General features: G+C 41.6%; 1 protein-coding gene and 1 pseudogene across 1 annotated transcript in view; one reads left to right on the top strand and one right to left on the bottom strand.

The window, feature by feature from the left end:
- phf21b (PHD finger protein 21B) overlaps positions 1–24,186 on the bottom strand; it is a 109,577-nt gene that overhangs the window by 61,284 nt on the left and 24,107 nt on the right. The window lies entirely within an intron of this gene.
- LOC146962269 (uncharacterized) lies at positions 8,200–10,424 on the top strand (annotated as a pseudogene).

Here is a 24,186-nt window from a genome sequence, read left to right as displayed (position 1 = left end):
TGTAAAACGCCTGTAACTGCTGCAAAATGCCTCAACTCTGTCTGCTGCTGTAAAACGCCTGTAACTGCTGCAAAACGCCTCAACTCTGTCTGCTGCTGTAAAACGTCTGCAGCTGCTGCAAAACGCCTCACAACTCTCCCTCCAACTGTCTATCTGCTGCTGCTTCTCACTCTGAACGCTATACGACATCCCAGAAGAAGCACTGTCAGCTTGCTGGCTGCTGTTGCCATGGAAACAGAGACAACATCTCCACCTCCTCCTCCTCCTCCTCCCTTCAATCAAACCTTTTTCTTTCTTTCTGTCTGGTGATGCATTCAAATGCTGTCACAAAAAATAGGAGAAAAGGGAAAAAGAGGGAAAAGGGACAGCTCACTGACTTGTAAATGCTGCTGCTGCTGCTGTTTTTAGTCCATTTGAGACACACACACACTCACACACACACACAGACACACACTCACGCACACACACACACACACACACACACACACACACAAGCACGCACACACACACCCGGCCGCCGCTCCACAGCGACCTTGTGGAGGAAAAACAAATTAAAGTCCCATCTATTATTGCAGCTCTTTGTTAGTATTGGAGTGGTAACACAACCCTCAGACCTACACACACACACACACACACACACACACACATACACACTCACACACACACACACACACACACACACACACACAGACACACACACACTCTGAATCCCTAAACAACAACTGTACAAATTATTCCGGTTTTTATTTAACTGGTTTTCATCCACTGTTTGTTTGTGTTTGTATCTGTTCAAACTAACACAACCCTCTCTCTCTCTCTCTCTCTCTCTCTCTCTCACACACACACACACACACACACACACACACACACACACACACAGACACACACACACACAGAGGGAGAGAGAGAAAATGAATAAATCAAAACGGTCATTTTTCATTCGGTGGTGCCTTCACAGGCGACGTGTTTTCCGCGGCGCTGCCCTTCATCTCAAGGTGAAGCTGAGCGTTTAAACAAACACCGACCGACCGACCAGGTGAGACGTTCGAGTTCATTCAGAACATCTGAGCGTCCTCATCGTCGTCGTCACACTTTACTTCACACACACACAGTTTGTGTTACTGACCAACAACCACACAACGATCTCTCCATCATTACTCAATTAACTGATCAACAGAACAGAGGTTTGGATGTTTCCATCTTCTTTTAAACATTTAAATGAATCCATCGTTTATAAAAGTCCGACTTCACATCCATATTTTGTTTTGACAGTATTGTTTGAATATTTATTAGTTGAGGTTTTGTAGCGCCACATTTTGTAATAACGCCGCATTATTTAATAATGTAATGAAGTTTCACCTCATGATGTAATAATCTGCCGCATTTTGTAATAAAGTTCTTGAACGCAACTTGTAATAAACTTTGCACAACACATTTTGCAATAAGTTGTTACATAATGCCCCAAATTATTACATTTTCTTCATAAAAACAAATGCAACACCTGCATTTTGTGATAATTTAGTGCATTATGCAACAACTTATTAGAAAATGCGGCAAAGTTTATTACATGTTGCGTTCAAGAACTTTATTACAAGGACATTTTTTTGGAGGCCTTTTTTTTCATATGTTGCCCTTACTAGAACAGAGGTGTGGATAATCTCAGTTTCTCTTAAATTTAAGCAACAAAGTTTGTTTGGATAAATGAATCCAGGTTTATAAAATTCTGACTTCACATCCATATTTTGTTTTGACAGTATTGCATGAATATTTATTGTAGTGCTACATTTTGTGATAACGCCGCATTATCTAATAATGTAATAAAGTTTCACCTCATGATGTAATAATCTACCGCATTTTGTAATAAAGTTCTTGAATGCAACTTGTAATAAACGTTTCCGCATTTTGTAAAACGTTGTTACATAATGCACTAAATTATTACATTTTATTCCAAAATAAAATGTAACACCTGCATTTTGTGATAATTTGGTGCATTATGTAACAACTTATTACAAAATGCGACAAAGTTTATTACATGTTGTGTTAAAGAATTTTATTACAAAATGCGTCATGAGGTGAAAATGTATTACAATATTACATAAAGTGGCGCTACAGGCTTCAAGAACTTCTAGAACAGAGGTGTGGATAATCTCAGCTTCTCTTAAATTTAAGCGTAACAACAAAGTTTGTCTGGATAATTGAATCCAGGTTTATAAAAGTCTGACTTCACATCCATATTTTGTTTTGGCAGTACACATAATAACGCCACATTTTGTCATAACGCCGCATTATCTAATAATGTAATAAAGTTTCACCTCATGATGTAACAACGCCGCATGTTGTAATAAAATTCTTTAACTTAACTTGTAATAAACTTTACCGCATTTTATAATAAGTTGTTACATAATGCACCAAATTATTACATTTTCTTCATAAAAACAAATGCAACACCTGCATTTTGTGATAATTTGGTGAATCCAGGTTTATAAAAGTCTGACTTCACATCCATATTTTGTTTTGGCAGTTCAATACAGCATCAGCATCAATACACATAACGCCACATTTTGTCATAACGCCGCATTATCTAATACTGTAATAAAGTTTCACTCAACAACGCCGCATTTTGTAATAAAATTCTTTAACACAACTTGTAACAAACTTTGCCGCATTTTCTAATAAGTTGTTACATAATGCACCAAATTATTACATTTTCTTCATAAAAACAAATGCAACACCTGCATTTTGTGATAATTTGGTGCATTAACTCATTACAAAATGCGGCAAAGTTTATTAGCCTACACATTGCGTTCATTAATTTTATCACAAAATGCTTCATTATTACATCATAATGTGAAAATGTGTTACGTTATTACATAAAGTGGCGCTACAGGCTTCATATAAAGCTTTTTCACGTCCCCTTCCTCTGTATAACTTGTAATTTTGGTTATATTTGTGTATATTTCTAAACTAAACTAAACATGTTAATGAGTCTGTGAACCTTTGAATGCAGCTGATTGAAACTCGACTCTTTAGACTTTTAAGAGCAGGATGTGAACCTGAAGGCATCATCATCATCATCATCATCAGCTGCTAAAAGCTGCACCGTGCTGCATTCAAGGACTTTCTTTTTTCTTTCTTTTTTGAGGCCTTGAATGTGGTTATTCAAACAAAGACGTTCCTCCTGCTGCTGCTGCTGCTGCTGCTGCTGCTGCTTTGTTAAATCATGATTCTTGTGTCGACTGTTTCCGCTCCACTTCAGTTACCAGGCAACTCTGCTGCTGCTGCTGCTGCTGCTGCTTCTTAACTCCGGACCCGATTTAGAAAACACACCGAGGCCCATGAGCACGGTTTCACTCCGAGGCCTTCAGGTCGGTGGCGAGGAGCCGAGGGAACGTGTCTGTCTGGTCGGGGGGGGAGAGGTGAAGCGTTGCAGCTTTTACATCTCAGCTCAGAGCAGGAAAATCCTCCAATCACAGTCACACAGATAGGAACTGTCGTGTTTAGGGATGTCACGTCACTATAATAGATTTTTTTGGTACGATTATTGTCAGAGAAATAGTCACGGTATTACAATTATCACGATTATTATGCATTAATTAATTCCACAACACTATGAATGTGTAAAATCAAATATAGTTAAAGGGACAACGAGGAGTTTCTATTTGGTTATAAAAAAGTCTCATATTAATGTGGATGAATCTACGTTACCACTTGTTAATGGTCCATTTTAGATAAATCTATGGTTTTGTCTCTATGGTTATTTTGTTATTATTAGTGGTGGTGGAAATGCTGGGCGAGCCGACCAGCGTTTCTTTACTTTCGGTTTCATGGCGAGTCATGAGAATAACGCCGCCGTATGAATCTCCGTTTATGGTGGGAACTACGACGGTATGTGATCGTCTTCCAACCTCTGACTTTAATTCTTGATGAATGAAAACATGAGTCTGTCTTGCGCCGGTCAAAGAATTTCACGGTGCGGAGGCTCATAAATGTAGTGTGGAGACACTTCGCTTTAACAAAACTCCTCGTTGTCCCTTTAAATATCTATTAAAAAATGACCAATTATTAATCCGCCAGGGGAAGTGTTTGAAATGTTCAAGTCATTGCCAATTGCCATCGATACCAAATGTTTAAGTTAACTTCAATCTTTTTTTTTTAATTACAAATAATGACACTCTAACATTTAAATTCCTACCAATTCAATGCTACAGTACGTTAGGTAAATGGACCAGTATCTGAGCATTCACCTTTACTTTGGCGCAACATCTGCTGATACGGTTCATACATCATCTTTTTTTGGAAAGTGACGCTATTTAGGAATCTTTGCGATCAATTAATTGTGGCGTTTAATACCGCGATTAATTGTGAAAACAAGTAATTGTGACATCCCTAGTCGTGTTGCTTTGAACTGAAATCAGCCCCAACTGTCAGCACTTTTAAATCCAGGTTAAAAACATTTCTGTTTTCACGTGCTTATAGCTGAGAACTTAAAACTTTATCTATTTTCTTTTATTTTACTTTTATTTGCTCTTGCTTTTAACTCTGTTTTTCGGTGTTTTGTTTGTTTTTATTCTGTCTTATGCTTCTTTTTTTAATGTTTTGTCTTTATGTAAAGCACATTGAGTGATGCCTTGCCTTGCCTTGCTTTATGTTTATGTGCACGTTTGCATGTGTGAGCTGTTTTTCCAGAGCGACGCCCTCCCTCTCTCCCTCCTTCATCCCTCTCTCATCCCTCGCTCCGAGCAGCAGCAGCAGCAGCGGCGGCGGCGGCGGCGACGGTTTATTTACAGACTCACACACATTTAAAAGCTGGGCAGGGCTATTATTAGCCAGTTTGGAGAGCAGACAGCGGCGTATGAACCACGGAGCATCATCTCCTCCTGGCTGCAGCAGAGAGACAAGAGGCTCAGAGAGACAGAGAGAGAGACAGAGAGAGAGAGAACAAATGGTTGTGGACGTCCAGCCGGTTGTTGGACGTGGAGCTGCTGCTCGACAACGATAAGGAAGCAGCAGCAGCAGCAGCAGACGCACAAACTGTGTCAGAGCGCTGCAGGTGCTGAGCTCACTCTGCTCAACAAGCTCCTTACGCAACACAGAGAAAACACTCACACAGTCACAGAGCAGAGCACATCGTTCTTTACTCCACTGCTTCATCATCTTCATCATCTTCATCATCATCCAACACACAGGTGAAGTCTGTTACTGTCACCTCAGTCTGCACAAACACAACCAGGCCCAGGTAGAAGACGTTTGTGTTAAAGCTCCATACAGTATAAAGGTAGATGTTTGTATTAAAGCTCCATACAGTATAAAGGTAGATGTTTGTGTTAAAGCTCCATACAGTATAAAGGTAGATGTTTGTGTTAAAGCTCCATACAGTATAAAGGTAGATGTTTGTGTTAAAGCTCCATACAGTATAAAGGTAGATGTTTGTGTTAAAGCTCCATACAGTATAAAGGTAGATGTCCATGTGTAGTGTGATTATAAAGCAGCTCTAGGTTCTATATTAATACTGTGAAAGTATCAAAGCCTCAGTCCACAGAGAAACGCACACAGCCTGGATTCAGAAACTGAGCCTTTAAAAACCAGCCGTCAGGACTTCCTGTCACTTTGTGATGTCACAACTAAGCCCCGCCCCCTCACCACCACCTGGACCCACCATCCATCCAACCACAACATGCAGGATTTTTTAGTTTCTCTGAGTGTTTTATTCTGAAATCTGCACAAAGAAAAAGGAGCTGTAATTAATTCTGTGTGTTCTAATTAAATCTAAAATCTTTTTTTGTTGCTCGTCAGAGATTTGTCAACTTGTTCGAGGCTGCGACTACATAAACTAATTAATCAAGTTTGTGTTCAGGTTCACCAGGTGACTTTCATTATCTCGTCTCAGTCTTATTAAGCCGACGAATAATAATAATAATATTTATCAAAAGATTAAGTTTGTACCAGGTTGTTGTCAGATATTAAATTCTCGCTGTGATATTAATCCACATCTTGTTCACACGGTTTCATCTTGTTTACAAGAAACCACATTAAAGGGATAGTTCACCCAAAATTGAAATTTCACTCAGGGTCTGTCCTCTTCCCAGTTCGTCCAAATTTGACAAACCGGGAAGAGGAGCTTCGAGAAGCTTCCGCTACAAAACAAGCTTGAAATATAGACTTATTTCATTTTTTTCGGGACAATTTTGCATTTCGGGGCTTCAATACAAGACGGACATTACATACGAGCAGCATGGAGGTATTTGGATGTTTTTTGGTGTGTCTTTTTGTTACAAAGACAGTTGGTATCCATTTGCAACCGTCATATGGACATGCACTGCTACGCCGAGACCCCCTGTAACTCAGAGAAGCCACGGAGGACTCTGAAACTTCTCCCAGCCCTTAGTCCACATGAGGGGGAGGAGATAATGAGTGAAATTTCAATTTTGGGTGAACTATCCCTTTAATAAGATCAATGATTAATATGCATGAACGATATCAGACATCAATCATGTTGACAAAGTTTCTGCCGCGCGTGAAAACAAGTAAAAACGTTGGAGGAGAAACAGAAACTGAGTGAGTTCATCTGTTTATCTGACGTTAGCGCCTTTAGCTTCGTAGCACACAGCAGCCATTTTGTTTCTGCCCTGTGGAAGTTGCTGGAACAGTCATCTGCCCCCCGGCCCTGCTCTCCTCTTCCTCTCTCCACAAACATCATCATCATCTTCTCCCGGTCACATCATCATCCCCCCTCCCCCTTCTTCCCCCCTCCTCCCATCCCCATCCTGAACGGCGGCTGCTTCCAAACCGTTCCCAGCTGGAGCTGTGACTCACGGGTCGGTGTAACCCGGCGCGGAACAGGAGGAATATGGCCGATGATATTTATAGGTGAGTGACTCAGACACATCTCCCTCTTTCTCTCTCTGTTTCTCTGCTTCTGTTTCCTTCTTGACTTCCTGTCTTCAGAGCCGGAGCACAAACCGACTGAACACAGGCAGAGAGGTGGGTAGTAACGCGCTACATTTGCTCCGTTACTCCATTTACTTGAGTAACTTTTTGGATTAACTGCACCTGTAAGAGTAGTTTCAATGCTGCATACTTTTTACTTTTACTTGAGTATATTTGAGAATTAGAAACAGTACTTTTACTCTGTTACATTGAGCCACATACTGCTCGCTACTCGCTACTTCTTTTTATCGATCCAATGTCCGATTTGTTTTGTTTTGACCAAAGACGGTTTAGAAACCAAGACGGCCCACAGCGAGTCAGTTTCCTGTATACATGTCATGTGGGCTTCTCTATGACTCCGCCCCCTTTAGGAGACCAGCAGACCGTGACTCCGCCCCCTTTAGGAGACCGACACACCGTGACTCCGCCCCCTTTAGGAGAACAGCAGGCTGTGACTCCGCCCCCTTTAGGAGACCAGCAGACCGTGACTCCGCCCCCTTTAGGAGACCAGCGGACTGTGACTCCGCCCCCTTTAGGGGACCAGTAGACCATGACTCCGCCCCCTTTAGGAGACCAGCAGACTGTGACTCCGCCCCCTTTAGGAGACCAGCAGACCGTGACTCCGCCCCCTTTAGGAGACCAGCAGACCGTGACTCCGCCCCCTTTAGGAGACCAGCAGACTGTGACTCCGCCCCCTTTAGGAGACCAGCAGATTCTGGTCGATTCTTTCGCTCCAGAGTCACTGAAGTAAATATTGGACTCTTTTTTTCACAAGCCACGTCCCTTTTGAACATTTTCACACTCAAGCAAGATTTGGCACAGATCTCCTAGGCAACATCAAACAAACGTTCATGAACGCCCGCGCTAGTTATTTTAATAATCTTCGTCATGTTAAATATGACTGTTAGCTGTGTAAATATTTAATGTTATCATAAGAAAATATAAATATCTCACTTTCGTCTACCTACAATTTTTACGGCCACTCCACCTCTTCATAAAGAATTCATTTACTGTCTTAGTTGTTAAATGTTGTTTTTTGGCGATATCTGAATTTGTTCATTGCTATTTTATATTTTTGTGTATTTTATTACATTCATGTGCTGATTATTAAACAAATAACTCAGAAGTTACTTTCTTACTCTTACTCAAGTAAATATTTGGATGGCTACTTTTAACTTTTACTTCAGTAATATTATTCTAAAGTAACTATACTCTTGGATCACAAACTCAGGTACTCAGATCAAAACCTAACCTAACATCATCATCATCGTCATGGCGGTGCCTGACAGCGAGCAGAGCAGAGCGAGGTGTTTCTTCTCCTCTTCCTCTTTAAGAGCCCAGACACACAGTGAACTTTCACTTTCTGGTGTAATGACGGCAGATTACTCCAGTGAAATGCCAACAGCCAGAATTAGACGTTAATCCACACCTGTAGGAGGCCCAGCTGTTCAGGCAGGAACCTTATTAAGATCAATGAGGCGTCTGAGATGTCGGATTATGTTTCCGTCTCTCAGCCCGATCGGTAATCAGGGAATCGAACGTCGTGCACAGCGGAGGCGGCGGCAGCGGCGGCGGCGGCGTCACATCCTGACACGTCTGTGAACATGTTTGTAAAAATAGAATCAAGTAAAGCAGCAGCAGAGAACCTCACACACACTTTCACTTTTCTCTTCTTAATGAATAACTGAACCTGGATCCAGATGTGGACTGAGGTCAGAGGTCACGGACTCAAAACCACCAGATAGAAACACTCGTCTATTGTTAACTAAACAAACTAATTCATTGATCGTTTCATATCCAAACTGATCAGTTACTGAGCTGATCAATCAGAGCAGAGCTGCCAGATCAGTTTAATATGTTTATGGTTCTGGATTCAGCTTTTCACAACTAATGACAAACAGTCCTGGTCAGTGGAACCAGGCTTCACCTGGACCTGGACCTGGACCTGGACCTGGACCTGGACCTGGACCTGGACCTGGACCTCCTGTCAGGTAACTCGGGAAACTCAAAGAGTCTCAGAGACGTCTTCGATTCATTAAAACAAAGTCCAGAGGGTTGAGGACAGGTCTTCCAAGTCTTTAGGTCTCCAGGTCTCCAGGTCTCCAGGTCTTCAGGTCTTTAGGTCTCCAAGTCTCTATAGGTCTCCAAGTCTTTAGGTCTTTAGGTCTTCAGGTCTACAAGTCTTTAGGTCTACAGGTCTCCAGGTCTCCAGGTCTTTAGGTCTTCAGGTCTTTAGGTCTCCAAGTCTTCAGGTCTTTAGGTCTCCAGGTCTTCAGGTCTTTAGGTATCCAAGTCTCCAGGTCTTTAGGTCTTCAGGTCTACAGGTCTTTAGGTCTACAGGTCTCCAGGTCTCCAGGTCTTTAGGTCTTCAGGTCTTTAGGTCTCCAAGTCTTCAGGTCTTTAGGTCTCCAGGTCTTCAGGTCTTTAGGTATCCAAGTCTTTAGGTCTCCAGGTCTCCAGGTCTCCAGGTCTTCAGGTCTTTAGGTCTCCAAGTCTCTATAGGTCTCCAAGTCTTTAGGTCTTTAGGTCTTCAGGTCTACAAGTCTTTAGGTCTACAGGTCTCCAGGTCTCCAGGTCTTTAGGTCTTCAGGTCTTTAGGTCTCCAAGTCTTCAGGTCTTTAGGTCTCCAGGTCTTCAGGTCTTTAGGTATCCAAGTCTCCAGGTCTTTAGGTCTTCAGGTCTACAGGTCTTTAGGTCTCCAAGTCTCCAGGTCTACAGGTCTTTAGGTCTCCAAGTCTTTAGGTCTCCAAGTCTTTAGGTCTACAGGTCTCCAGGTCTCCAGGTCTTTTGGTCTACAGGTCTTTAAGTCTTTAGGTCTCCAGGTCTTTTGGTCTTCAGGTCTTCAGGTCTCCAAGTCTTTATGTCTTTAAACCTTCAGGTCTCCAAGTCTCTAGGTCTACAGGTCTACAGGTCTCCAGGTCTGTCTGTCTTTAGGTCTACAGGTTTTGTTTCTGTTTGACTTCTCCATGACGTTCTAATTTACTGAGATGCACCTGTAGAAATAATAATAAATGTGACAATAACCCTTTATATTATGGCCACATCAGAGCCTCTGAGCTGAGAACTGACTCACTGTCGTCACTTTACAACTGTTCATCAATATTCATGTTACATCATAAATATTAACACCGTCTCGTCAGTAGAAACCGACTCTGTTGTTGTTGTCGTAGCAACATTCAGCCTGAGCCATCATCAGATCAACATCACCGGGCGGTTTCCCAGCTTCGATTAAAGGGGATTTCCACAGATTATTTCTCCCACCGACTCGGGGAGCTTTATCAGCGCCGGAGCAGCGCCGCCTCCAGCTGAACTCAGATCAGCCAATCAGCCGATCAGATGGATCAGATGCAGAAGAGACGATGGGATTAGACGCTCCGAGGCGTCGACCCGACAGCTCAGCGTGGATTAACGGAGGCGCCGTGATCCTGAGGCCGCAATGCCAAGATCTGGACCAGAACCAGAACCAGGACCAAAACCAGGACCAGGTTTTGGCTTGATGTCCTTGAACACACCATTAAAACACACACAACCTCCTTTAGTCACTACAGAGAGAACATCTGGATCCAGGTTCATGTGAACAGCTCAGGTGAACCAGACTGAGTGACATCTGACCTCTGACCTTCAACAACAACAACAACAACAACAACAGGAAGTGCTCGTCTGTAATGTCCCTCTTGTATTGAAGCCCCGACATGAGAAATTGTTCCGAAAAAAATTAAATAAGTCTATATTTTAAGCTTGTTTGTAGCGGAAGCTCCCAGTGTCTCAGTTCACGGCTCTTCCTGTGTCTGTGCAAATCCTGCGAGATTTGCACTGACCAGGGGTTAAAGCAAAAAAAAATCTTTTGACTGAAATTTTTTTTGTAAGCCCCCCTAAGTGTTCCTTCGTCCGGTGTGCATTATTGTCGTCATTTTTGCCTTGTATTTTAAACCTGATGAAGGAACCTTGTTCTAAAAGTGTTGTTTCTTTGATTCTTCAATAAATGATTCTGCATATGCATAAACCTGAAGATGCACACTGCCTGCAAGCTCTGAAGTGGTCAAAAAGGTGAGTCAGAGTCACCAAACCCCTGTAGGGGGATCTGGGGGCATTCCCCCCTAGAAAAAAATGTGTGATTTTAACACATAAATGAAGCATTCTGGTGTACTCTGGTGTTCTGGTGTACTCTCTGTTTCAGATAGAAAAAAACATTGAGTAGCTACTGACTGAGGTTCCTATCATTGTAAGGCAACAAGGCAAGAATGGCTGGAGTGTATGAAACTGAAACTGAACTCAGAACTGGTCTGGTGGGGAGCAAAAACAAATCTCATATTAATCTAGGGGTCTGGACCAGACATTCAAGGGCCCGTTTCCTCTGCTATTTGTCCGTGCGACATGCACGGTAAAAAAAAAAAAAAAAAACCCAAACCGAATGCGCGCCGCCACGTCCGCTCGGACCGCGGCCACTCGGAACAACAGGTCTGCTCGTGCGTGCCGACCATGGTGCCGACGTCAACAGCGGCAGGAGACCTTTTACAGTCTATGCAGGAGACCCAACGCTACTACGCACCGGTATAGACCGGTATCTGCCTCCAGCGAGTGACAGTCACGTCACCGGGCTCATACGTGCAGGCAGGCCAGGGTTGCCAGATAGTGCGAAAAATATCCCCCAAATATCCCCCACAATCTTACTTTTTTTCCTTGACTGATAAGCGGGAGAAATTACCGGCCGGGAGCCGACCTCCACCCTCCCCTCCTGTGCTCGCGCCACCCCCCCGCGTCCCCCCACCTCCCCGTTGAGAACTACTAGGTTAATACAACGGACGTGGCTAGTTTTATTGGTTGAGAGCAGCAGCATTAGTAAACCACAACAAAAACACGTGTAGCCTTTTCTTCTCCCCTCATTTTTTTCCCATTGACGGAAATCCGTCGTGGCGACGGAGAACTTTAACCCCTGTGCACAGACACAGGAAGCAGGCCGCTACAAACAAGTGCTATGGAGGTATTTGGATGTTTTTTGGTGTGTCTTTTTGGACGAAGAAAAGTGAGCTCCGTTCTCAACCGTTATATGGACATGCAGTGCTGCGCCAAGCCCAGCTGTAATGAAATTTCAATTTTGGGTGAACTACCCCTTTAAATGCTATTATGGTGATATTATGGTGATATTTAGGTGATGTTATGGTGATTTATTGGTGTTTATTTGGGACCATCTCACTCTCTGCTGCTCCGCTACAAACACACTTTTCCTTCTACTGCAGGATTCTTTTTTTTTTTTTTGCCATGAACTCTTTTTCTGTTGTTTCATAATGAACGAGGTTTTTTTCCTCCTCCTCTCCCTCCTCCTCCTCTTCCTCCTCCTCCTCCTCCTCCTCTTCCTCCTCCTCTCCCTCCTCCTCCTCTTCCTCCTCCTCCTCCTCCTCCTCTTCCTCCTCCTCTCCCTCCTCTTCCTCTTCCTCCTCCTCCTCCTCCTCCTCCGGTCGTACCGTGGGACAACAGGAAGTGTTTAGTAAACCAGGACAAGTCCTCCTGGGCCCAAACAAGGCCACCGCTGCTTCTCTCAGCTCAGCTCAGCTCAGCGAGGCGTTCAGGTGTCTCAGGATTTTTATTATTTTATTTCATACATTTATAATGAATAAAAACCAAGACAAAGCCAAAGGGGCCGGGGCACTTTGTCTGTGTTGTATTGATTTATTACGTATATATACATGTCGGTGTTTGCCTGAAGGCGTCTGGTCTCGTGACTGTTTAACAACAGCCTCGTCATTAGCCTTTAATTAGATGCTAACGAGCTCTTTCTGCAGGTGATCATGTTTATGAGCTTTTTATGGCATCAGAAGAGGAAAAAAAAAAATTGAAAACAATAAATTTCATACAGAAAATGCCATGCCAAATGTTCAATTAGCTGCTGAGACAGTTATTAACAGAGACTGTGACTCATGTGTAAACAAACAAGAAGATTTTTCTCAGTTTATATTCTTATCATTAGTTCTTCTCTGCACTACGACGGAGAAAAACGTTACTTTAAAGGGTTATTTTTGTGCGTTTATCTGTGCAGTATGGATGGATTTCTTTCTTTTTTTCTCTGACTTTGAGAATAAGGTCATAAAGTCATTAATATTACAAGAATAAAGAGCCAATTTTATCAGAATAAAGTCGTAAATATACAAGAATAAAGTGTTAATTGTACCATACGGTGCATTTTCATTCATATAAGATGAAGTTTCTCCTTTTTAGTGAAACCAATACTGAAATACAACTTCACCAAAACGCTCCACGACTTCATTTTAACAACTTTCCTCCTCTAAAACAACAGGTTAAAGTATTATGACTTTATTCTGGTAACATAATGACTTTATTCTCATAATATTATGGCTTTTCTTATAAAAAATTATGACTTTTTTCTCAAAGTCTATGAAAAAATGAAAAAATCCATACTGCAAAGATAAACGCACAAAAATGTTCCTTTAGGCCCATTGAAACTATATTTTAATTTGTGATAAAACCTCTGTTCATTTACATGGACGTCTCATTTTCTAGATTTTCTAAATAAATATTCAGTTTAAATTGTTTAAGAAATATTAAGTAAAAAGTCAAATATTTAATATTCAAAAACTAAACTTTTACAGAAGAAAGAAAACGCAGGAAACTGAAAACAGAACTGTTGCTGAAAACAAGATTATTCTTCTCTTTTTTTCTTCTACTTCCTTTTCTTCCTTCTTTTTCTCTTTCTTTCTTCTCCTTTCTCCTCCTTCTCCTTCTTTCTTCTTCCTATTCTCCTTCTTTCTTCTCCTCCTTTCTTTCTTTCTCCTTTCTCCTCCTTTCTTCTTCCTATTCTCCTCCTTCTTTCTCCTTCTCCTTCTTTCTTTCTCTTTCTTCTCCTTCTTTCTTTCTCCTTTCTCCTCCTCTTTCTTTCTCCTTTCTTCTCATTTCTCCTTCCTTCTTTTTCATTCTCCTTCTTTCTTTCTCCTTTCTCCTCCTTCTTCTTCTTTCTTCCTCCTATTCTCCTCCTTCTTTCTTCTTCCTCTTTTTCCTTCTTCTTTCTTTCTCCTTTCTCCTCCTTTCTTCTTCCTATTCTCCTCCTTCTTTCTTCTTCCTCTTTTTCCTTCTTCTTTCTTTCTCCTTTCTCCTCCTTTCTTTTTCCTATTCTCCTCCTTCTTTCTTCTCCTTTTTCCTCTTTCTCCTTCTTTCTTCTCCCTTCATTCTTCTTCCTATTCTCCTCCTTCTTGTTCCTTCTTCTTTCTTTCTCCTTTCTCCTCCTTTCTTCTTCCTATTCTCCTTCTTTCTTCTTTCTTCTCCTTTTTCCTCTTTCTCCTCCTTTCTTCTTCCTATTCTCCTCCTCCTCTTCCTTTCTTCTTTTCCTTTTCCTTCAACTTCTACCTCCTTCTTTCTTCTTCTACTTCTTTCTTCTTCCCTTTCTTTTTCTCCTTCATTTTCCTTCTCTTTTCTCCTCCTTCTCCTTCTTTCTTCTTCCTATTCTTCCCCTTTCTCCTTCTTTCTTTTTCTTTCTTCTCCTTTCTCCTTCTCCTTATTTTTTCTTTCTCCTTCTTTCTTCTCCTTTCTCCTTCTTTCTTCTTCCTATTCTTCTCCTTCTTTCTTCTCTTTCTCCTTCTTTCCTCTTCCTATTCTCCTCCTTCTTTCTTCTCCTTTCTCCTCCTTCCCCTTCTTTCTTCTTCCTATTCTCCTCCTTCTTTCTTCTCCTTTCTCCTCCTTCTCCTTCTTTCTTCTTCCTATTCTCCTCCTTCTTTCTTCTCCTTTCTCCTCCTTCCCCTTCTTTCTTCTTCCTATTCTCCTCCTTCTTCTTCCTTCTCTTCTTTCTTCTTCCTATTCTCCTCCTTCATCTTCTTTTTCCTTCTCCTTCTTTCTTCTCCTTTCTCCTCCTTCTCCTCCTTTCTATTCTCCTCCTTCTTTTTCCTTCTCCTTCTTTCTTTCTCCTTTCTCCTCCTTCCCCTTCTTTCTTCTTCCTATTCTCCTCCTTCATCTTCTTTCTCCTTCTCCTTCTTTCTTCTCGTTTCTCGTCCTTCTCCTTCTTTCTTCTTCCTATTCTCCTCCTTCTTTCTTCTTTTTCTCCTTTCTTCTCCTTTCTCCTCCTTCTCCTTCTTCCTATTCTCCTTCTTTTTTCTTCTCCTTTCTTCTTCCTTCTTTCTCCTTCTCCTTCTTTCTTTCTCCTCCTTCTCCTTCTTTCTTCTTCCTATTCTCCTCCTACTTTCTTCTTTCTCCTTCTTTCTTCTCCTCCTTCTTTCTTCTTCTTATTATCCTCCTTCTTTTTCCTTCTCCTTCTTTCTTTCTCCTTTCTCCTCCTTTCTTCTTCCTATTCTCCTCCTTCTTTCTTCTCCTTTCTCCTCCTTCTTTCTTCTTCCTATTCTCCTACTTCTTTCTCCTTCTTTCTTCACCTTTCTCCTTCTTTCTTTCTCCTTCTTTCTTCTTTCTCCTCCTTTTCCTTCTTTCTTCTTCCTATTCTCCTCCTTCTTTCTTCTCCTTCTTCTTCTTTCTTCTTCCTATTCTCCTCCTTCTTTCTTCTCCCTCTTTTTCCTTCTTCTTTCTTTCTCCTCCTTTCTTCTTCCTATTCTCCTCCTTCTTTCTTCTTTCTTCTCCTTTTTCCTCTTTCTCCTCCTTTCTTCTTCCTATTCTCCTCCTCCTCTTCCTTTCTTCTTTTCCTTTTCCTTCAACTTCTACCTCCTTCTTTCTTCTCCTTCTACTTCTTTCTTCTTCCCTTTCTTTTTCTCCTTCATTTTTCTTCTCCTTTCTCCTCCTTCTTTCTTCTCCCTATTCTTCTCCTCCTTCCTCCTCCCCTCCTCCCCCCCCCTCCTCCTCCTGGTTGTGTCTCTCTCTACTTTAGCTTCCAGCTCCACCTGATCAATTTTTCAAAGGGTCTTTTGAAGTAGTCGCCCTCGTCGTCGAGCGTCGGAGACCTACTTCCTTTTATGGGCGCGGCCTCTTCCCCTCTTTAAGGACGCCGTCGCCACCCGAAACTCAATAATGCATCAGCAGCAGCGGCAGCAAGGCATGCTGGGAAACGGGATGAAGATGAAGGCCACAAACACTCAGTCACTCATTCAGGGCCACTCCCACACGTTGTTCTACTTCTCACTGCAAAAACTCAACATCTTTCCAAGAATATTTGTCTTATTTCTTGTCAAAATGTCTCATTTCTAGTCAAAACTAATCCAATTCTTCTTAAAATAGACTCATCACCTAAAAATGAACTTGTTTTTAGATCATTTTCATTTGAAATAAGTAGGAAAATCTGCCAGTGAAAGCAGGTTTTTCGTGCTTGTAATAAGAAAGAAAGAAAAACTTGCTCCACTATCAGATTTTTCTACTTATTTCAAGTGAAAATCTGCTTGAAAGAAGTAAAAAGTGTCTAAAAACAAGCTGCTTTTTAATGTGATGAGTCTTATTTTAAGTAAAATTAGATTAGTTTTGATAGAAATAAGACAAATATTCTTGGTAAGATGTTGAGTTTTTGCAGTGCTCCTCTGTTGCTCACCCTGAGGTTAATCTCTTTCCACTTAAAATAAGACTCATCGCCTAAAATTAACTTGTTTTCAGATCATTTTCACTTGTTTCAAACTAATTTTCACTTGAAATAAGTAGAAAAATCTGCCAGTGAAAGCAAGTTTTTTAATAAGAAAGAAAAACTTGCTCCACTATCAGATTTTTCTACTTATTTTGAGTGAAAATCTGCTTGAAAGAAGTAAAAAGTGTCTAAAAACAAGCTGCTTTTAATATGATGAGTCTTATTTTACTTATAATTAGATTAGTTTTGACTAGAAGTGACATTTTGACTAGAAATAAGACAAATATTCTTGGTAAGATGTTGAGTTTTTGCAGTGCTCCTCTGTTGCTCACCCTGAGGTTAATCTCTTTCCACTTAAAATAAGACTCGTCGCCTAAAAATTAACTTGTTTTTAGATCATTTTCACTTGTTTCAAACTAATTTTCACTTGAAATAAGTAGAAAAATCTGCCAGTGAAAGCAAGTTTTTTTTTTGTGCTTGTAATAAGAAAGAAAAACTTGCTCCACTATCAGATTTTTCTACTTATTTCAAGTGAAAATCTGCTTGAAAGAAGTAAAAAGTGTCTAAAAACAAGCTGCTTTTTAATGTGATGAGTCTTATTTTACTTATAATTAGATTAGTTTTAACTAGAAATGAGACATTTTGACTAGAAATAAGACAAATATTCTTGGTAAGATTTTGAATTTTTGCAGTGCTGAAGTTTGTATACATGTGTGTTAATGTGTGTTTAATGTATGTTAATGTGTGTTAATGTGTGTGTGTGTGTGTGTGTGTGTGTGTGTGTGTGTGTGTGTGTGTGTGTGTGTGACCCAGCTGGAGGACGCCATGCACTCTCTCGCTCCCGTTTCCCCGTCGTCACGGCGAAGCCGCGGCGTTTTTCACATGTTCATACAGACGTGTCAGACGTGATGTGATGTCGACGGCGAGAAGAGAAGAGAGTGTTTCCATGACAAAGAGCAATCAGAGACCAACACACACACACACGCACACACACACACACACACACACACACACACACACACACACACACACACACACACACACTCTCTCTTTGTCGCTGCGTTTCTATAATTGACCTCTTTCTGGTGCTGTCTGTTTAGCTGGCTGAGCGACTCCATTGTTTGTTCCTTAAAAAAAGCTCCTACACAAACCACCGACACACACACACACACACACACACACACACACTCACACACACACACACACAGAGAGAGGTAACAAAACCCTAATCAGCAGCAGTGAATGAGGCCTGGACGGAGGAGGAACCAGCTGCTGAGACAAAACCTCCTGTTCACACAAAGACCTGGAGACACAAACCAACTGAGTTTTACCCCAAAAAAAATCTATTTCTTGTTCGTTTTGAAAAAGTTTTCCATAAAAACGACAAATATCTGCGACTCTTTGCATGAATTTCCCTCTAAAACAACTCTGTGTGGTAACGTTGTGTTATTATCTCATAGCGTGGTGAATGTGCAGCTCACAACTTGTCCACCAGAGCGTTGTGGAGTTGTTGGATTGTGTATTTGATGAGTTTGATGAGGGAAACCAAGAAATCCCATAATGAGCCTCCTCCGTAGCATAGCTCTGAGCAGCTCACGGCTCTGCTCCGCCGTTCTAAAAACAGCTTGCACCGACAATTAAAGGTAACAAACCTACTGCTATGACTATAGGGATTATGGCAATGGGCCAATTTGACTAAATGTTGAACTATCCCTTTAAATATAGGACCAATTATTAATCCTCCAGGGGAAATGTTGAAATATTAAAGTCATTAATTGTCATTTATACCAAATGTTCAAGTTTATTTTAATAGTTTTTTTACTACAAATGACACGTTAACATTTAAATTCCTACTAATTCAATGTTTTATTTGAAAATATTGTAATTTAACTGAGTATCTGTTGGTACTTTGTCATCATCTGCCTCTGTGGTTCTGACATAAACTTCTTCCAGGTCTTAAAGGACAATTACGGTCAAATTCAACTCAGGCTGTATTTTCCTGACATTTTAGGTCAAAAAGAAGGATATTCCTGTGTTTATGACACAAACGGGAGCTTCCCACTGCACCTGAACACACCGAGCGTCAACTTGGGTCTCGACTCCGCCAGACTTTGAATTAGATCTAGTTTTACAAACATGTCGGCTTGTTGAAGTAAATAAACTTCTGGCTGCATGTTTGAGTCTCCATCTGACGCTGTCTGTGGCTTTGAGGGATGGAAACAGCCTAAGCAGCAGAACTTCAATCCGCTCCCATTCATCGCTGCTGCCGTGGCGACGCGGGGACAGACACAACTACCGAGACATTAAACTGAAAACCTTCAGATTCCTTCTGTTAGACCTAAAATGTCATAGGAACATACAGCCCCGAGTTGAATTGGCCCGGAATTGTCCTTTAATTTGGCCATGCAATTTGCCAAAATGTTGAACTATCCCTTTAAAGGACAGGTAGTTTCCTCAGAAATTATAAAAAAACATTTAAAAAAACTCCTGTGGATTCACTGAAACTTGTCCAAGAGACCTGAGGTGTATTATCATCATGTAGTTCTGGTTGTGTTAATGAACTCCATTACCCAGAATGCACCTGGTTTAACACTCACTCACCTGTCTAAACATCTCCCATTTTGCCCGGCCCTTTGGCTTTTTGGTTACAACCCAAACCATACACACAGAAACGAATCATTCTTGCTGCCTCAACGGCTGAAAAAAAGTAAAACTATTCTTAAAAGTTGGTTTGAACCAAGTATTGTAATGAATAAAGTCTGGGTTGCATTGTTTTATGATATCTGTCTGTTGGAAAACTCTACAGCCAAAGTTAATGGTGCAAAAACTGAGACATTAGCTGTTTGGTCTAATGCTATTGCCTAATACTCCTGGGCTATTTTAATTTATGCTTTATTTAAATTATGGCTTGGAGGTGTAGCCTATCTTTGTGCAGAATTATGTTTTTCTCTTTACTGGCATTTGTTTGGGGGACCTTTATTTAATTGCTTAGGGTGGAGTGTTTTTGCTGTTGTTGTTGTTGTGGTTTTTGCGTCTAAAGATGAATTAGTAGCTTATTTCTGTTGTACCATATGAAACAGCATACAGGGTTTTTTATTGTATTTTATTATTGTTTGTTTATTTTGTTTTTTTTCTTGGGTTTGTTTGTTTTTTGCTTTGTTTGTTTGTTTGTGTGTGTAATTTGTAATTTTATTTATTAAAAAAAAAAAAATCATGTAGTTCTGGTTGTATTAAAGAACTCTATTACCCAGAATGCACCTGGTTTAACACTCACTCACCTGTCTGTTCTGTAAAACGTCTCGTTTCACATCGATACTGGATCAATTATTAATACTGCACTGCTGACTGACACACACACACACACACACACACACAGAGTCACTTCCTGTTTGTGTCAGTCACACACACACACACACACACACACACACACACACACACACTCGGGGACCATCGGTGTAATTAATCGTCTGAAGCTTCAGTTCAACAGATCAAGAAACAACTATTAATAATGTGCCGCCGCTCCTCCAACATCGTTCACGCAGCTTCACCTCTCAACTTCCTGTAATTACCCCGTTAACGACGCCGCCGGCTCGGCCAATCAGAGGTCAGCTGGCTCACACACACACACACACACACACACACAGACACAGACACACACACACCGAGGACACAGGAGGAAGAGAAGACCTGACGACAAGTTTCCTCGTCTGTTTCTTTACGTTAGAGAAGAAACGAGTCACTGATGGAAAATAAAATAAAATAAAATAGAAGCTGTGACAACATGGGCTTTTATTTTGAAGGTCTGATGGAGTCGTCGCCTCCATGTTGTTGTTTTATTATGAAAAACAGCTGATGAGGTGAGAAAACATGATGGAGGAGGAAGAGGAGGAGGAGGAAGAGAAAGAGGAAGAAGAGGAAGAGGAGTAGGAGGAAAAAGAAGAGAAAAAAGAAGAGGAGGAGGAAGAAGAGGAGGAGACAAGAGGAAGAGAAAGAAGAAGAGCAAGAAGAGGAGGAGACAGGAAGAAGAAGAGGAGGAGGAGAAAGAAAAAGAAAAAGAGGAGGAAGAGGAGGAGGAGACAGGAAGAAGAAGAGGAGGAGAAAGAAGAGGAGGAGGAAGATAAAGAAGAAGAGTAAAAAGAGGAGGAGAAAGATAAAGAAAAAGAGGAGGAGGAGGAAGATAAAGAAAAAGAAGAGGAAGAGGAGGAGGAAGAAGAAGAAGAAGAAGAAGAGAAGGAGACAGGAAGAAGAAGAGGAGGAAGATAAAGAAGAAGAGTAAGAAGAGGAGGAGAAAGAGATAGAAAAAGAGGAGGAAGAGGAGGAGAAGAAAGATAAAGAAGAAGAGGAGGAGGAGACAGGAAGAGAAAAAGAAAGAGAAGAAGTGGAGGAGGAAGAGGAGAAAGAGGAGGAGGAGAAAGATAAAGAAGAGTAAGAAGAGGAGGAGGAGGAGAAAGAGAAAGAAAAAGAGGAGGAAGAGGAGGAGGAGAAAGAGAAAGAAGAAGAGTAAGAAGAGGAGGAGGAGGAGGAGGAGACAGGAGGAGGAGGAGAAAGAAGAGAAAAAAGAAGAGGAGGACGAGGAAGAAGAGGAGACAAGAGGAAGAGAAAGAAGAAGAGCAAGAAGAGGAGGAGAAAGGAAGAAAAGGAGGAAGAGGAGGAGGAGGAGAAAGAAGAAGAGGAGACAGGAGCAGGAAGAGGAGGAGAAAGGGAAATAAAGAGGAGGAGGAGGAAAGAAGAACAGTAAGAAGAGGAGGAGAAAGAGAAAGAAAAAGAGGAGGAAGAGGAGGAGGAGAAAGATAAAGAAGAAGAGTAAGAAGAGGAGGAGGAGGAGACAGGAAGAGAAAAAGAAAGAGAAGAAGTGGAGGAGGAAGAGGAGAAAGAGGAGGAGGAGAAAGATAAAGAAGAGTAAGAAGAGGAGGAGACAGGAAGAAGAGGAGGAGGAAGAGGAGAAAGAGGAGGAGGAGAAAGATAAAGAAGAAGAGTAAGAAGAGGAGGAGGAGGAGGAGAAAGAGAAAAAAAAGAGGAGGAAGAGGAGGAGAAAGATAAAGAAGAAGAGGAGGAAGAGGAGGAGGAGAGAAAGAGAGAAAGAAAAAGAGGAAGAGGAGTTGGAGGAAAAAGAAGAGGAGGATGAGGAAGAAGAGGAGGAGACGGGAAGAAGAAGAGGAGGAAGAGGAGGAGGAGAAAGATAAAGAAGAAGAGGAGGAAGAGAAAGAAGAGCAGGAGGAAGAGAAAGAAGAAGAGTAAAAAGAGGAGGAGGAGAAAGAGAAAGAAGAGTAAGAAGAGGAGGAGACAGGAAGAAGAGGAGGAGGAAGAGGAGAAAGAGGAGGAGGAGAAAGATAAAGAAGAAGAGTAAAAAGAGGAGGAGGAGAAAGAGAAAGAAAAAGAGGAAGAGGAGTAGAAGGAAAAAGAAGAGGAGGATGAGGAAGAAGAGGAGGAGACGGGAAGAAGAAGAGGAAGAGGAGGAGGAGAAAAAAGAGGAGGAGTAAGATAAAGAGGAAGAGTAAGAAGAGGAGTAGGAGGAAAAAGAAGAGAAAAAGAAGAGGAGGAGAAAGGAAGAAGAAGAGGAAGAAGAGGAGGAGACAGGAAGAAGAAGATGAGGAAGATAAAGAAGAAGATTAAAAAGAGGAGGAGGAGGAGGAGACAGGAAGAGAGAAAGAGACAGAAGAAGTGGAGGAGGAGGGAGAAGAGGAAGAAGAGGAGGAGGTAAAGAAGAGAAAAAAAGAAGAGGATGAGGAAGAAGAGAAAGAAGCTCCATCAACGTGGATGTGGTGAAAATCCAATCAAACTTTGTTACACACACACACACATTCACACACATTCACACACACACACACACACACACACACACACACACACACACACACACACACACACACACACACACACACACACATAAAAGTCTTCTGAGTGTTTAAATCATCTTCATCATCTGTAGATTTCAAAGTAAAAGCCTGAGAGGAAGTGGAATTAAGGCTTTTAATGTGAAATCTGAGCTGGACGTTCACTTCCTGTTCCTGTCGCTTTTGAACCGATCAGTGATCAATAGTGATCTAAGGTGTCGTCATAGAAACACATCAGACATATCCAGTCTGTCACCTCCTCTCACATCCTGTTGTCACGGCAACCGTCACGGCAACCGGCTGCCATAAAGCAGAGCAGAGATGCTGCAGCTCAGAGAGAGAGAGGGAGGGAAGAGGAAGAGAGACAGAGAGAAAGAGAAAGGGGAGAGGAAGAAAGAGGGAGAGAGAGAGAAAGAGGAAGGGAAGAGGAAGAAGGAGAGAGAGAGAGGAAAAGAGAGGGAAAGAGGAAGGGAAGAGGTAGAAGGGGGGGAGAGAAGGAGGAAGGGAAGAGGACGAGAGAGAGAAAGAGGAAGGGAAGAGGAAGTAGGAAAGAGAAAGAGGAAGGGAGGAGGAAGAAGGAGAAAGAGAGTGAGGGAAGAGGAAGAGAGAGAGAGAGGAGGAGGAAGGGAAGAGGAAGAGAAGAGGAAGAGAGAGGGAGAGAGGAAGGGAAGAGGAAGAAGGAGAGAGAGAGAGAAAGAGTTAAGGGACGAGGAAGAGAGAGAGGAAGGGAAGAGGAAGAGAGAGAGAAGGAGGAAGAGGAAGGGGAGAGGAAGAGAGAGAGAAGGAGGAAGAGGAAGAGGAAGAGAGAGGGAAAGAGGAAGGGGAGAGCAAGAAGGAGAGAGAGGAAGAGGAAGGGAAGAGGGAGAGAGAGGGAAAGAGGAAGGGGAGAGCAAGAGAGGGAGAGAGAAAGAGGAAGAGAGAGAGAAGGAGGAAGGGAAGAGGAAGAAGGAGGGAGAGAAGAGAGGGAGAGAGAGAGGAAGGGAAGAGGAAGAAGGAGAGAGAAAGAAAGAGGAAGAAAGAGAAAGAGAAAGGGAAGAGGAAGAGGGGGAGAGAGAGGAAGGGAAGAGGAAGAAGGAGAGAGAAAGAAAGAGGAAGAAAGAGAAAGAGAAAGGGAAGAGGAAGAGAGAGAGAGAGGAAGGGAAGAGGAAGAGAGAGAGAAAGAGGAAGAAAGAGAAAGGGAAGAGGAAGAGAGAGAGAGAAAGAAGAAGAAAGAGAAAGGGACAGGAAGAGAGAGAGAAAGAGGAAGAGAGAGGGGAAGAGGAGAAAGAGGAAGGGAAGAGGAAGAGGGAGAGAGAGTTTAGAAACAGTACGGTGGCCCATCTGGACCAAAACTAAACTTTTAGCAGTAAAAGCTCCGTTTACAATCTGAGTTTAACTTTAAATATCTAAAATCCAGATTAATGAGTAAAAACTGGTTTTAAACCTAAATGAACAGAGTTAACAACAGTTTCTACAACCTGGGTTAGTTATAAAACTTCCAATTTCTATATGTGTGAGGAGGTTTTAGAAGGAAAAAACATCATTTTGAGACTTAAAAGTATTTTTTTTTACTTCATTTATTTCTGTGATAGCTCTGCCTGCTTTGTGGTTAAACTCGGTTATTGTGTGTATGTAGATTTCATTCATGCAAGTTGTTAGTGCTAATGTGTGTTAGTTGTTAGCTGTAACAGCAGTTTAGTATGTTAACCTCCAACAACTCTACTCCAAAACTAATCTTAATTGCATTTATGTTTTCTTTGAATTTCAGTTTGCATCGGTCTTGAAAAACAAATGGTTATAGGATCAGACTATGGCAATTTGCACACACACACAAATAGCACACCTGCACACTTTCAAACGCACACCGACACACCAATTATATTAAAAAGTAATTTAAGTGTTGAATAAAAAGCTTCCAATATCACGTTTTTTTTTTTTTTTTTTTAAAGT

Source organism: Trachurus japonicus, chromosome 23 (genome assembly GCF_045865225.1).
Source record: "Trachurus japonicus isolate A0001 chromosome 23, Traja_1.0".
NCBI classification, from domain to species: Eukaryota; Metazoa; Chordata; class Actinopteri; order Carangiformes; family Carangidae; genus Trachurus; species Trachurus japonicus.
Note: the sequence above shows the minus strand (reverse complement) of the source record. Positions and strands in the feature narration are given on the sequence as shown.